Raw genomic sequence first — 13,650 nt, 5'->3', positions numbered from 1 at the left:
GTAAAGATACAACTCTTTATTAGTTCTTTACTAATTCATAGAGTTCAACTGTTCTTCTGATTGTCCTTCATTCTCTGGCGCGGTCCGGAGTTCCCCCGTAATATTCCGGCTTCTTAGCTGCAGACATAGACGTATGGCGGGCGGCGTGCAAGCGCTGCCCGGGGAGACAGGGCGCTACCCTGGAGAGTCCGGTATGCGAGGCGGCAGGATGCTCCCAGTGGTCACAGCCGGCCACCAGGTCTTCCCTAAAGCGGAAGGTCACGTCGTTCCAGTGGTGCGCCAATGGCGGTGCACGGAGTCCAAGTCTGAACCGCTGGTGAGGAGCAGCGGCGAGCAGACGGCGCGGTCGTGCCTGGCCTGGCTGGATAGACAGGCAGAAGCCCCTCCTTCGCGGTCCTGTGGCAGCACAGTCCACAGCGAAGCTTCTCACCTGACACACTGCAGGTGCTGTGTGTGGCCCTGCCGTGCCCGAAGTCAAGTACTCGGCTGAGCCAGCGTTCAAAAACTGGTTCCCGACGCTGAATTCGCGCAACCATCTGGAACCGGGCGAAGACAGGGTCTGGCGTAATCGTCGGTGAGGTGAATCGAGCCGGAGTGGCTTCTCCAAGGCTGACCGCAGAGCGTTGACACCTGGACGGACACCTGTCACGGAAATCATGTTGTTGCTGAGGGGTGCTGATCAAGTAGGAGCGGAGGGGCCGAGCGGTTCTAGGCGCTTCAGTTTGGAAAGGCGCGACCGCGACGGTCGCAGGTTCGAATCCTACCTCGGGCATGGATGTGTGTGATGTTCTTAGGTTAATTACACTCCTGGAAATTGAAATAAGAACACCATGAATTCATTGTCCCAGGAAGGGGAAACTTTATTGACACATTCCTGGGGTCAGATACATCACATGATCACACTGACAGAACCACAGGCATATAGACACAGGCAACAGAGCATGCACAATGTCGGCACTAGTACAGTGTATATCCACCTTTCGCAGCAATGCAGGCTGCTATTCTCCCATGGAGACGATCGTAGAGATGCTGGATGTAGTCCTGTGGAACGGCTTGCCATGCCATTTCCACCTGGCGCCTCAGTTGGACCAGCGTTCGTGCTGGACGTGCAGACCGCGTGAGACGACGCTTCATCCAGTCCCAAACATGCTCAAGGGGGGACAGATCCGGAGATCTTGCTGGCCAGGGTAGTTGACTTACACCTTCTAGAGCACGTTGGGTGGCACGGGATACATGCGGACGTGCATTGTCCTGTTGGAACAGCAAGTTCCCTTGCCGGTCTAGGAATGGTAGAACGATGGGTTCGATGACGGTTTGGATGTACCGTGCACTATTCAGTGTCCCCTCGACGATCACCAGTGGTGTACGGCCAGTGTAGGAGATCGCTCCCCACACCATGATGCCGGGTGTTGGCCCTGTGTGCCTCGGTCGTATGCAGTCCTGATTGTGGCGCTCACCTGCACGGCGCCAAACACGCATACGACCATCATTGGCACCAAGGCAGAAGCGACTCTCATCGCTGAAGACGACGCGTCTCCATTCGTCCCTCCATTCACGCCTGTCGCGACACCACTGGAGGCGGGCTGCACGATGTTGCGGTGTGAGAGGAAGACGGCCTAACGGTGTGCGGGACCGTAGCCCAGCTTCATGGAGACGGTTGCGAATGGTCCTCGCCGATACCCCAGGAGCAACAGTGTCCCTAATTTGCTGGGAAGTGGCGGTGCGGTCCCCTACGGCACTGCGTAGGATCCTACGGTCTTGGCGTGCATCCGTGCGTCGCTGCGGTCCGGTCCCAGGTCGACGGGCACGTGCACCTTCCGCCGACCACTGGCGACAACATCGATGTACTGTGGAGACCTCACGCCCCACGTGTTGAGCAATTCGGCGGTACGTCCACCCGGCCTCCCGCATGCCCACTATACGCCCTCGCTCAAAGTCCGTCAACTGCACATACGGTTCACGTCCACGCTGTCGCGGCATGCTACCAGTGTTAAAGACTGCGATGGAGCTCCGTATGCCACGGCAAACTGGCTGACACTGACGGCGGCGGTGCACAAATGCTGCGCAGCTAGCGCCATTCGACGGCCAACACCGCGGTTCCTGGTGTGTCCGCTGTGCCGTGCGTGTGATCATTGCTTGTACAGCCCTCTCGCAGTGTCCGGAGCAAGTATGGTGGGTCTGACACACCGGTGTCAATGTGTTCTTTTTTCCATTTCCAGGAGTGTAGTTTTAAGTAGTTCTAAGTCTAGGGGACTAACGACCTCAGATGTTAAGTCCCATAGTGCTCAGTGCCATTTTTTGCACCAAGAAGGAGCGACGGCCGGCTGCGGACGATGTCCGTGGCTTGTGGCCTGATCCGAGTCGATCGCGCAGTTCAGGAGTCAGCATCTGTTGTCTGACTGCGGCCTCGTTGCAGTTCTCGGCTCTGACGTCTGCTCCAAGTTCTCCTATAATTTTGTCCCTTTACGTTTCGTATACGGGGTTCACAGCATTCTCATGTTACCCGTGAAGTAGAAAGAGACAGTCCCAATATCAATGTTTGACACGCACAGATGCACAGTTGCATTATTGGTCCATTCTTTTTCATACAGTCTCCCGTCAACATTGCTGTTTAGCTGGACATGTTACAAGAGTTTGCTGTGTTACAACTGGAACATACGTAACCAGATGTCTTATTCCAACAGGACGGAGAACCACACTACTGGTCCCTAAATATCCGTCCATTTCTAGATGGAAAGTTTCCAGTAGGGAAGACAGAACGAGATGGTCCAAATTTTATGTCCGCCACGGTCCCCTTATGTCACACCACTAGACTTCTTCCTGTGGGTTTTCGTAAAATATCTGGTATAACGAACCACGATTAGAGACCTGCAGGACTTGAAGGCGCGGGTTCGCAATGCATCAGAACATGTCACCGTGGCGAACTTGAATCGTACGCGGAGAGAAATGGAATTCCGACTAACATTATCCGTGCCACTAATGGTGCGTAAGGTGATGTGTATGGATGAGTCCCTGTAGAGAAGACGACGCTCTTTTCGCGAGGCGCTGCCGGAAATTTAGAGAACCGGCATATGACATCTACGAAGGGCGTTTGAAAAGTCCGTGCAGAGTCCGAGAGATGGCACCACCGGAGCGTATCGAGATGATGTTTAGATAATAGCATCTTTGGAAAGAACACACACCAAGTTTCAGCCCTGTTGGTCTATTTCTTTGTGTTTGGCATTCGTGTGAATCAAGGAAGTCGAGTGATTGTCAAAAAATGGACGAAAAAGAATTTCGTGTGGCGATTGAACATTACTTTATGAAAGACAAAACGCCTCGGGAGACTAAAAGAAGCTTGATAAGCATTAGGGTGACTCTGCACCATTGATTAGAACAGACTATAAGTGGTTTCAAAATTTTCAGAGTGGCATATGGGCACAAGTGGTGCTGAACGTTCTCGACGCCCTATGGAGGTTACGACTCCAGAAATCATTGATAAAATCCATGATATGGTGATGGATGACAGAAGAGTAAAGACGCGTGAGATTGCTAGTGCTATGGGCGTCTCGAATGTTTTTCATAAACATTTGGACATAAGAAAGCTATTCCCAAGATGGATTCCGCGATTGCTCGCTCTTGACCAAAAACGGAATCGTGTGAAGTGTTACAAGGATGGCTAGCAGCTGTTCAGGAAGAATGTGCAGGACTTTAAGCATCATTTCGTCATTCTGGATGAAACACGGATACATTACAATACTCCTGAGACCAAAGAACAATCTAAACAATGGGTTATCAAGGGAGAATCTGTACCAAACAAAGCGAAGACCATCCCTTCGACCAGAATGGTTATGGCGAGTGTCTTTTGGGATTCGCAAAGGATAATCCTCGTCAACTACATGGAAAAGGGTAAAACCGTTGCAGGTGAATACTATTCTTCGTTATTGGACCGTCTGAAAATCGAGCTGCAAGAAAAACGCCGGCGATTGGACCGCAAAAAAGTCCATCACGACAATGCACCAGCACACACCTCAGCAGTTATGCTCGCAAAATTAATGGAAATAGGATTCCAACTCGTTTCACATTCCCCCTATTCTCCAGACTTGGCTCCCTCGGACTACTATTTGTTCCCCAATTTGAAAAAATGGCTGGCTGGACAAAGATTTTATGTAAACGAGGAGGTGAATGCAGCAACTAACAGCCTTTTTGCAGACTTGGACAATTCCTATTATTCGGAAGGGATCAACAAATTAGAACAGCACTGGACGAAGTGTATAAGTCTATAAGGAGACTATGTCCAAAAATAAAAAAAGTTTATGCGAAACACGTAAGTAGTTTTTATTTTTGCAAGGACTTTTCAAACGCCCCTCGTACTGCAGATCGATTCTACACCCATAGATTTCGCGTAAGCGCCACGAAGATAACACATACTAGGCAAGCCGCGCGGGATTAGCCGACCGGTTTAAGGCGCTGCAGTAATCGACTGTGCGGCTGGTCCCGGCGGAGGTTCGAGTCCTCCCTTCGGGCATGGGTGTGTGTGTTTGTCTTTAGGATAATTTAGGATAAGTAGTGTGTAAACTTAGGGACTGATGACCTTAGCAGTTAAGTCCCATAAGATTAAAAAAAAGAAAAAAAGAAAAGAAAACTAGGCATCGAATGGAGGCTTTCAGACAGTAGTTTTTTCGTCGCTCTATTTGTGATTGGAACAAGGAAGGAAATTACTAGCAGTGGTACATGCTACCCTCCGCCGTGCACCAGGTACGGTGGCTTGAGGAGTCCATACGTAGGTGTTGAAATCCGTGAAGCAGTGCGTCACGTAATTCACCTCGCGCGCCGCACGTCAACAAGAGTACGTGGGTTCAAACCGCGGCCGCGAGAGTGATTTCGCGCGGTGCCACGGAATCTGCGGAGAACGGGCGACAGGAACGTTTCACAGGCCGCCGACCCGAAGTCTGGTAATCAGGAAGTTAGCGCCAGCACCTCTTCCCCACGTGTAGGCCGCACACTGACTGTGGAATCGTCTTCCAACCGTCAGGATCCGAACTGCCGGCTCCATGCCGAGCGCCACTGCGCAGACGTGCGTTCCGACCTCTGCTCTCTTCTTTTTGTCTGACCATCTCAAATTCTGAAGGTGGCAGGGGTAAAATACAGGGAGCGAAAGGCTATTTACGACTTGTACAGAAACCAGATGGCAGTTATAAGAGTCGAGAGACATGAAAGGGTTCAAATGGTTCAAATGGCTCTGAGCACTATGGGACTTAACATCTGTGGTCATCAGTCCCCTAGAACTACTTAAACCTAACTAACCTAAGGACATGACACACATCCATGCCCGAGGCAGGATTCGAACCTGCGACCGTAGCAGTCGCGCGGTTCCGGACTGAGCGCCTAGAACCGCTAGACCACACCGGTAGGCGGATAATGGAATGTAGTCGAATTAAGTCGGGTGATGCTGCGGGAATTAGATTAGGAAATGAGACACTTAAAGTAGTAAAGGAGTATTGCTATTTGGGGAGCAAAATAACTGATGATGGTCGGAGAGGATATAAAATGTAGACTGGCAATGGCAAGGAAAGCGTTTCTGAAGAAGAGAAATTCGATAACATCGAGTATTGATTTAAGTGTCAGGAAGTCGTTTCTGAAAGAATTTGTATGGAGTGTAGCCATGTATGGACGTGAAACATGGACGACAAATAGTTTGGATAAGGAGAGACTAGAAGCTTCCGAAATGTGCTGCTACAGAAGATTAGATGGGTAGATCACATAACTAATGAGGAGGTATTGAATAGAATTGGGGGGAAGAGGAGTTTGTGGCACAACTTGACTAGAAAAAGGGATCGGTTGGTGGGACATGTTCTGAGGCATCAAGGGATCACCAAGTTAGTATTGGAGGGCAGCGTGGAGGGTAAAAATCGTAGAAGGAGACCGAGAGATGAATACACTAAGCAGATTCAGAAGGATGTAAGCTGCAGTAGGTACTGGGAGATGAAGAAGCTTGCACAGGATATAGTAGCATGGAGAGCTGCATCGAGCCAGTCTCTGGACTGAAGACCACAACGACAACGTCTCAGAAGGAAGCAGGACGCTGCAGGTGCAGGGAGTTTAGCCGCTACTTTGGACGCGGACCCTCCTCTCGCAGCTAGTAGCGCAGTGTTGCGGACGCGGCTGGCCCGGGCGCGAGCACGGGCAGGGCCGCGCTAATCTTAGCGTTGGCGTTTTTGGCGCCGCTGCAGACGCCGGCTGTTGCGTCACGCCGCGCGGGGCAGACGCGAGAGGCAGCGGCGGCGGCGGCGGCGGCTTCCGCGTCCGCGGAGCGAACCGCGAGCTGCGAGCTGCGGGCCCAGGCCGGCAGGTGCCGCTGGACCACCAGGAATAGGCTGGACGACCGCCAGCCGGCGCCGGCCCGCTCTCTGGCCACAGGAAAAAAGAAAACACTGCTCCATTCCGCTAATGCGCTCAATCGTGCAATATCGCGGCGTCTGGCGGTGTAATGTTACACTGTGGGGACCATTACAGTCTGCCGTGATGAACACATCATCCACGCTTGACTTACCAGGGGCAGCCATGAAGTTTTATCACCTCGATAAAACAAAGTTGCGTCTACGAAAATACTGATGGTGTTAAGAGAATGAGATTTTCACTCTGCAGCGGAGTGTGCTCTGATATGAAACTTCCTGGTAGATTAAAACTGTGTCCCGGACCGAAACTCGAACTCGGGACCTTTGCCTTTCACGGGCAAGTGCTCTACCATCCACTTGCCCGCGAAAGGCAAAGGTCCCCAGTACGAGTCTCGGACCGGCACACTGTCTTAATCAGCCGGGAAGTTTCATAGCAGTGCACACTCCGCTGCAGAGGGAAAATCTCATTCTGGAAACATCCCCCAGGCTATGGCTAAGCCATGTCTCCGCAATATCCTTTCTTCAAGGAGACGGAAAATCATCGAGTAAAATTGAAGTGATATCAGGTGTTCCACAGGGAAGCGTCCTGGGACCTCTGCTGTTGCTGATCTATATAAATGACCTGGGTGACAATCTGAGCAGTTCTCTTGGGTTGTTCGCAGATGATGCTGTAATTTACCGTCTAGTAAGGTCATCCGAAGACCAGTATCAGTTGCAAAGCGATTTAGAAAAGATTGCTGTATGGTGTGGCAGGTGGCAGTTGACGCTAAATAACGAAAAGTGTGACGTGATCCACATGAGTTCCAAAAGAAATCCGTTGGAATTCGATTACTCGATAAACAGTACAATTCTCAAGGCTCTCAATTCAACTAAGTACCTGGGTGTTAAAATTACGAACAATTTCAGTTGGAATGACCACGTAGTAATATTGTGGGGAAGGCGAGCCAAAGGTTGCGTTTCATTGGCAGGACGCTTAGAAGATGCAACATGTCCACTAAAGAGACAGCTTACACTACACTCGTTCGTTCTCTGTTAGAATATTGCTGCGCGGTGTGGGATCCTTACCACGTGGGATTGACGGAGGACATCGAAAGGGTGCAAAAAAAGGACAGCTCGTTTTGTATTATCACGTAATAGGGGAGAGAGTGTGTACGATACGCGAGTTGGGATGGAAGTCATTAAAGCAAAGACTTTTTCGTCGCGGCGAGATCTATTTACGAAATTTCAGTCGCCAACTTTCTCTTCCGAATGCGAAAATATTGTGTTGAGTCCAACCTACATAGGTAGGACTGATCATCGAAATAAGAAAAGAGAAATAGAGCTCGAACAGAAAGGTTTAGGTGTTCGGGAGTGGAATGGTAGAGAGATAGTATGATTGTGGTTCGATGAACCCTCTGCCAAGCACTTAAATGTGAATTGCAGAGTAATCATGTAGATGTAGATGTAGAGTGCTAGTTCTACAAGGTCCGCAGGAGAGCTTCTGTGAAGTTTGGAAGGTAGGAGACGAGATACTGGCAGAAGTAAAGCTGTGAGGACGGGGCGTGAGTCGTGCTTGGGTAGCTCCGATGGTAGAGCACTTGCCAGCGAAAGGCAAAGGTCCCGAGTTCGAGTCTCGGTCCGGCATACAGTTTTAATCTGCCAGGAAGTTTCACTGATGGTGTTAGTCCATCTCTATATACGCACCCTTCAGTGCTACGCACTTTTCCCAACGATTGATGACTTCGTGGAGGCCTCGGTTTCTAGAAGTCTGCATTTTTGCTGTTCAGGAAACGAACCACCTCGAAAATCACCTTGTCGACAATCTGGAAATGCCAATCATTTGGTGAACTTACGTACAGACATTGGACAATTTCAGCTCACAGCAATCTGGAATCGAATTATACATTTGAAGACTTTTTTCTAGTTAAGGCCCACATTTGGCGCTAATTAATGTTAATTACATTTATTGATCACTGGCTGAGTACCCGGCGTTGTTCGGGTATGTATTTATTCTAATCTTCCATTAGTCCATTTCTTCCTTCCTCCTTTCTCTGTCCACCTCCTCACCCGCACCACTCCCTGTCCATCTCCTCCTTCTCCTTCCCTCTGTTCATGCCCTCCCCCCTTTTCTCTTTCCGTTACCACGTCATCATCATCCCAACCCTAACAGGAAATTGGCGTTTCTCATCCCTACAACATTTGTTTCCAGATAGCAGGTGACATGTACATCAAGTTTGGTTGAAATCGATTCAGTAGATTAGAACGATCTTCTCATCTGCGACTTGGCCCGGATTCGCACGTGTCGCATATATTTTACCTACATTTATCGTATTTCCCACGTATTTCATATTTCATCTTCATTTTTAGGGGATTTCGATCGTGAAAGTCACTCGTAAGAACTCTTCTCTCTGAAAGTATTCGCGTGCTATCTGACATACGTTTAGTTCTGACGATATCTTCTACCTCCTTGTCCCGTTGCTGTGTCAAATTGTCAGCTCTCTTCATCTCAACGATAAGCTTTTATTGTGAAAATATCGTCGTCGCTGTAACCTAACAACACACATTGCGACTACGTCTGGTCCCTGTTCCGAAAAATCGCACTTCCCCGTCTCTCTCTCTCTCTCTCTGTCGCATCGCCTCTGGGCTGCGACTTTTTCTCCCCGGCCCTCTTCCCCTTCAGCTACAGTGCCATAGGTCGAGGACGATATGCGTCTTCACTTCCTCCCTCCTCTTCCTCCCTCCCCCCCCCCCCAAATGCCTGCTCACCACCACTATTCCTCATCAAGAACGGATTAGATTTGCTTTTGCGCTTATAAGAAGAGACTACGTATCAAGTCAATAGAAAGATCAATAGAACGCTCAGCTCATTCTATCGAGCTATCTCCAGCAAGCTACCACGTTTGGTGGACAATAGCTCATCTCTGAAAATCAAAGAAATGATTTCGGTGAAACACGACCACAATTTGATGAAAATTACATCTTCACACATCTTCTGAAAGCCACCGTATGTATGGAGATATAGATCTATTTTTTTTTTTTTTTTGTTGACTTGATACATTGTCTCTTCTTATAAGTGCAAAAGCAAACCTAATCCGTTCTTGATGAGGAATGGTGGCAGGCATTGTGGGGGGGGGGGGGGGGGGCAGAGGAAGGAGGAAGGGAAGACGCACATCGACCTCGAACTATAGCACTGTAGCTGAAGGGGAAGAGGGCAGGGGAAAAAAAATCGCAGCCCGGACCCGATGCGACGGAGAAAGAGGCGGGGAAGTGGACGTTTCTCATCCCTACAGCATTTGTTTCCAGATAGTACGTGACATGCATGGGGGTATACCTTTTACCATTGCTTGTCATTTCCTTTCCTATCCCACTTACAAACGGACCGAGGCAAAAACGACTGCCTACGTGCTTCCGTACGAGCCCTAATTTGTCTTTGCGATCATTACACAAAATGTACGATGGTGGCAACAGAATCCTTCTGCAGTCAGCTGAAAATGTCTGTTTTCTCGATATTCTCAATAGTGTTTGAAAAAAGAATGTCATCTTCTCTCCAAGGATTACCATTTGAGTTACCGAAGCATCTCCATGATATTCTCGTGTTGATCGGACCTACCGTCAACAAATCTACCAGTCCGCTTCTGAATTGGTCCTATGCCTTCCTTTAATTCGACCTGGTAGGGATCCCAAACACTCGAGCAGTACTGAAGAACTGGTCGCAATGCTCGGCCTATAGATGAGCTACAGCTTCCTAAAATCCTCCCAATAAACGGAAGTCGTTTATTCGCCTTCACTACTACCATACTTCCGCGTTTCTTCCATTCCATATTCAAATGTGCTTGATAACTAATTTAAAAGATGTACAGAAATATGAATAACGTTGCATTTCTGTCAATAACAGAATTTCTATGGAGAACAATAAGAAAATTAAAATTGATTGTTCGAATCACGTAATATAAACAAACCAATCCTCAACCATCTGACTGCGAGTTTTTAAATATCCTCTAACGTGTCCTACCAACTGTTCTGCAATGCTCCCATACACAACAGACAACTTACCTCGTCTTGCTGCTGCAGCTGCATGATCACCAACATGCTAAAATCTTTCAAAAGCAATACTGCGATCCATGCAGAGTTCAATGCATGGAATAATTGCAACAATTACTGCCACACTTTTATTCATAGAAACTAAATGGTCAAGAGGGGTTTGGTCAGCTAACCTTAAACACTGTAAAGAAAAATGAAAGAAATTAATAAAAGATTTTAATTTACTATATAAAGGAAACTGATGACTTTAATGCTGACAATCTTTTCACAGACTTTTAATTATGACTTTTAATTATTTCTCAATAAATAATAATGTCGTGTGGCTAGGGCCTCCCGTCGGGTAGACCGTTCGCTTGGTGCAAGTCTTTCGATTGGACGCCACTTCGGCGACTTGCGCGTCGATGGGGATGAAATGATGATGATTAGGACAACACAGCACCCAGTCCCTAAGCGGAGAAAAATCTCCGACCCAGCCGGGAATCGAACCCGGGCCCTTAGGATTGACAGTCTGTCGCACTGACTACTTTTTCTTTCTTTTTCTTTTTTTCTTTTTTCTTTTTTTGTTCGCTTTCGTTCGTTGCATCTGCTCGGGGTGGACGCCGTACGACATCCGTTTAATTTCATTGTTGATCAATTAACTCAATTTTTTTAATTTTTTTTTAAAAATTACAGAGGGCTGCTAACCCTCCTGTTAAGTCCCATAGTGCTCAGGGCCATTTGAACCATTTGCTAACCCTCTGACCGAAGACACTGAGCTACCGTGCCGGCTCCCGTCGGGTAGACCGTTCGCCGGGTGCAAGTCTTTCGATTTGACGCCACTTCGGCGACTTGCGCGTCGATGGGGATGAAATGATGATTAGGACAACACAACACTCAATCCCTGAGCGGAGCAAATCTCCGACCCAGCCGGGAATCGAACCCGGGCCCTTAGGATTGATATTCTGTCGCGCTGACCACTCAGCTACCAGGGGCGGACTATTTCTCAATGCCTATACTCAATAAACACGTTTCTGATAGTATCCATACACAAATCTGACAAAATCCCTCCAGTGCGTAAGCAACCAACAACTACGTGCAGCGGAAAGGGAAATTACCAAAAAATCCTCAATTAATACCAAAGTCTCCTCCGGCGCTACTAGCTCGACCACGGCAGGCTGCGACCTCTGATGTCGTGCGACTTCTGCCCACCACACCCTGCGTCCGACCACTTCCGACTCCTCTCGAGAACTGCTCGCTCGCTACTATTTGCTATAATAATATCTCAGGCTCAGAGTTAGTGTATGCACGCAGCAGAACCATAGACGTCCAACTTTCAATATCACTTTACATTGTTACGCCTAGATGTTTAACCGACCTGTCTGTCTCGAGCAGTGTACCGCTAATGTTGAATTCGAACATACAGGATTGTTTATCCTTCTCATTAGCACTAACTTGCGTTTCCCTAACTCTTACAGGAAGGTGCCATTTATCACACCAAACAGAAACACTGTCTTGACTCTACGACCATACTTTCCCGTATACTACAGCGTCACAGCAAACAGCCGCTTATTGCACTGGGTGGTGGACAAGGAGCAAACAAGAAAAACTCAGAACGTTATCTTAAGGGGGAGAAATGGTCCTGGGGTCAGTCTCTGTCTGATTTCCCCAACTCAGACTCGGAGGGATGCGGGAAGTTGTCTAAAACTAAAACTAAACTAAACTCCTCCCGCACAGGGCATGAAGACCCAAAGGTACCGACTGGCCGCCGTGTCATCCTCAGTCCACAGGCGTGACTGGATGCGGATATGGAGGGGCATGTGGTCAGCACACCGCTCTCTCGGCCGTAGGTCAGTTTCCGAGACCGGAGCCGCTACTTCTCAATCAAGTAGCTCCTCAATTTGCCTCACAACGGGTGAGTGTACCCCGCTTGCCAACAGCGCTTGGCAGACCGGATGGTCACCCATCCAAATGCTAGCCTAGCCCGACAGCGCTTAACTTCGGTGATCTGACGGGAACCGGTGTTAACACTGTGGCAAGGTCGTTGGCCGGGGAGCTTGTCTACACTACAGTAAAACATACGGAGAGTCAGGAAATGAGGGTAATCTTGTAAAAATTCTTTGTTACTTCGGCTCTTGCTCGGCAATGTTTATAATTATCTCGGTAATGATCTTCGATAATGGACGCGGGATAGTCTGAAAGTGTGTTGTGGCTTTTCCTGCGTCCTAGAACAGCAGCGGAAGCTACACAGGAGATGTAGCCGCGACGGAGTTTCTGGCGACATGCTGCCCCACTGCAGGACGCCAGTCCAGGTTGCTCGTTATACACGGTCGTCGCGTAAGCCCTTAGGAATGCTGCCTGGCCGGCCACATCAACTTCCGCTGGTGCAGACACCCACGCCTGGGCGCTCACTTAGCGGAATTCTGGCCACAGTTTTAGGAGAAAGTGGTCAACAGAAGTTTTTTGTCGCGGAAGAAGGCACGCGGTTGATTTACTGCCGAGACGACTTGCGGTCGCGGCACCCCGACATCTTCGTGACCGCGGTACATCCATTACTCTTTCGGCCCACTCGACAACACGCCGCCAACGCAGCCACAAATTTCGATGGGTCTACTCGACGACGAGGAGGTGGGTGTAACTAGCACCACCTACACCACTGTTGAAGGAAGCGTCTGCGTTTACTCTCGTCCAAGCGGACCCCGACTGCACAGAGTTCAAATGGTTCAAATGGCTCTGAGCACTGTGGGACTTAACATCTGAGGTCATCAGTCCCCTAGAACTTAGAACTACTTAAACCTAACTAACCTAAGGACATCACACAAATCCACGCCCGAGGCAGCATTCGAACCTGCGACCATAGAGGTCGCGCGGTTCCAGACTGAAGCGCGTAGAACCGCTCGGCCACCCCGGCCGGCCTGCACAGAGTCTACCCCTCCGCCACAGCACCATTCGTGGCAGACCCGGTGTCCAGCAGATCCCAACCGGTGATCCCAGCGACGGGCGCTTACCTCCTTATCCCAGCTGAGACACCGTTCGTGTCCATTCAACGAGGAAGCTATACATCGAAATGGAGACAGAAGTAAATCTGACTCGGAAGGTACTACGAGTACATGACTATTCCAACAGGACAAACGAGTATACAGGTTGTATCAGTATTAAAGTAAACTGTTATAACTCACAATATATGACAATAAAAACAAAAACATTCCTCTAAACATGGGTTCGCAAATGAGCAATTTTCCAGGTAACTGCAAACGTGTGTTTACGAGCCACCACG

General features: G+C 49.0%; 1 pseudogene; it reads right to left on the bottom strand.

Annotated features, from left to right (window-relative positions):
* Positions 1-12,304: 12,304 nt before the first annotated feature.
* LOC126419967 (5S ribosomal RNA) lies at positions 12,305-12,422 on the bottom strand (annotated as a pseudogene).
* Between the last annotated feature and the right edge of the window lie 1,228 nt (positions 12,423-13,650).

Source organism: Schistocerca serialis, chromosome 1, assembly GCF_023864345.2.
Source record: "Schistocerca serialis cubense isolate TAMUIC-IGC-003099 chromosome 1, iqSchSeri2.2, whole genome shotgun sequence".
NCBI classification, from domain to species: domain Eukaryota; kingdom Metazoa; phylum Arthropoda; class Insecta; order Orthoptera; family Acrididae; genus Schistocerca; species Schistocerca serialis.
Note: the sequence above shows the minus strand (reverse complement) of the source record. Positions and strands in the feature narration are given on the sequence as shown.